At 38.0% G+C, this 2,500-nt stretch overlaps 1 protein-coding gene across 1 annotated transcript in view; it reads right to left on the bottom strand.

Moving 5' to 3' along the window:
• Window positions 1–2,500, bottom strand: part of LOC119573490 — a 7,888-nt gene that overhangs the window by 4,113 nt on the left and 1,275 nt on the right. The gene's annotated exons all lie outside the window — the stretch shown is intronic.

Raw genomic sequence — 2,500 nt, forward strand, 5'->3', positions numbered from 1 at the left:
TACATGCAAATACTAGCCTAACATGTAAATATTCCTTAACCCTTTCACAAGGACATCCTATCATATCATGGAGAAAATTCACATAAGCTGGGTGACACTTAATTACAATATAAGTCCATTTCCTGGTCAGCAGGATGGCAGCTAATGAGCCAGCAAGATAGTCAACTAGGCACAGAACCAACAGATCCTTGTAAATGGGTTAAACATTTACTGATCAAGGCATACATGACAACCAAGTTTTTGGCCTGATGTCATTAGAAGGTTAACATATATAGTTTATGCTAGTCTAGTTAAACTAAACTGTGTGGGAAAGTTGCATGTCTTGTGCCAGCTCTTCAAAGTTAGCCAAAAACTTTTTTTTTTCACACCTCTAAATAAAAACCACAGCAATATATATCAACCACTAATGATGGATCACTGAGGCTATTTAGGCACTCTTGTAAGTCCAAGAACTTGCCCCTACAAATATTCTGGCTAGCTGATGATTTGCCTACTTCCTTTTCTGATAATAAATTACATGGGAGATATACAACTATTACAAATGTAGTCGTGCTCATGAAATGCTGTGGTGCAGTTTATAATTGTGGTATTACTAGTTTATTACTGGCCTCCACATGCTTCACTGCTATCAGTGCTCTATCCACCTCTCCACTATCAAGCATATTCTAGCAAGACTGTGCTTGTGGATCTCACAAGGGTTTGGATGGAAAACAAGCCTAGATAACTTACAGATAATGGTTTTTGTTTTAAAAGAGTAAATTGGTGAAACTGACCTCTTATAATCTGTTTATAAATTAATGAACTTTATTTCTTATATACAATAACCAACCCAAATCACAGATGAAAAATTACTTCAAAATCATTAATCTATCATTTCCAAGCACTAGCTTCCAGTGTTAAGACATGTGTCCTTTGTCACAATAATTTCATTCTATGCTAAGAACATTTGATTTAGATATCCTAGGCAAACTTTAATTCACTCTTTTCAAGCTCCTATTTTATCTACTAAGCTTTAAAAGTACACCACACAAGTGCCACAAGCAAAAAGTCAAAGGAATATTCTACTGTGTTTACAAGATGGCCAAAACAGACAGAGCTTCACCAAGACATCCACCACCTTAGCCTCTACATCATTCCCTGGGGATACCACAACAAATCAACATCTGTACTTTGGTCACTAGATGGTTGAGTACAAGCACTAAAACAATACTTATTCTGACTGAAGTTCCAGGTGATTAACATCAGGATGTTCTCACCAATCAGGTCATGTTACAGTGTTTTTCTATAACCACTATCCACCTTAAGAACCATTAAATTTGAAATCAAACAGACACCTACCAATGTCTACAAACCAAATTTAGCAGAAATGGTCAGCAAAATTAATAAACAAGTACAATACCAAATGTGCAAAGCAATAATGGGCTGACAGCAAAGGATGTTACACTACAGGTAAACCAGACTGAGAGGTTACTCATAAGTGCGTCATTCACAACTCATCTGGATTCAATTTTACTCAGACTGTAGCAGCAGGTCAAACATCCTTGTCTTTGCTCTCTCACCAGCAGACGTTTCTCGTGACTCACTGACGAGACAAAGACACTCACTGCTCTCTAATTGGACCACAGGCTCCCCTCATTCCCGATATCGATTACACAGCCCAAGTGTATTTAAGCTTCATGATCTAGAACCAAAGGCTGCCAGGACTGACAAGGAGCCTTGCTGGCTCTCCTGTAGAACTCTTTACCTGCAGCACCTGGCCCAACCAGTGGGAACTCACACCCACTCAACTACTCCCTAAAGAAACAATAACCAATTCAAGGAGATACTACTGGTGAAGCACGAGCATTCCAGGTGGTGGTTGGAGGCTACTGACCTTCCATATGGGGGTTATGGGAGCACAGCCCCCATAACAATAACAAAAGTTTAAAATACCACATAATCTAAGCCTGTCATTTCCTAATGAGACCTGATGCCACTTCCACCTATCAGGTCTTGTATCATACTATCTCTTCTATCAATAACAATATTCACGAAAAATACATACTAATAAGCATGAGGAATTCACTGCTGCCAAATTTTAATTTGGTTAAAACATTTAGCTCATAAAGCAAAGGTCACACTAGTCTATTCTGTCCTAGGATCCCCAGATAGGATAGCCAAAGTCTGGTCAGCTACAGAGAGGGATTGGTCACACTACATTCAGTGTCCCTTCGGACATTAATATCATATGGCTTACTGCTGCATACTATTACTAAAATAAGATTTTACCTATATTTAAGATTTATTTATATTTTAGATTAGGAATGTAAGGTAAAAAAACAGGATTGGGAAAAGTGAAATATGCATATTTGTGGAGAGTTGATGTGCGTAGCTTGGGTATTCATTGCTTATTTCATCCATTAATGTTCTTTTCACATTCCTGCTTTTATAATCCTTATGACTGGTGTTCCACAACGGCTCTTTGACTCTCACTTTATCCAACAAGGAGTAAATAACTTCT

Source organism: Penaeus monodon, chromosome 5, assembly GCF_015228065.2.
Source record: "Penaeus monodon isolate SGIC_2016 chromosome 5, NSTDA_Pmon_1, whole genome shotgun sequence".
Lineage (NCBI taxonomy): Eukaryota > Metazoa > Arthropoda > Malacostraca > Decapoda > Penaeidae > Penaeus > Penaeus monodon.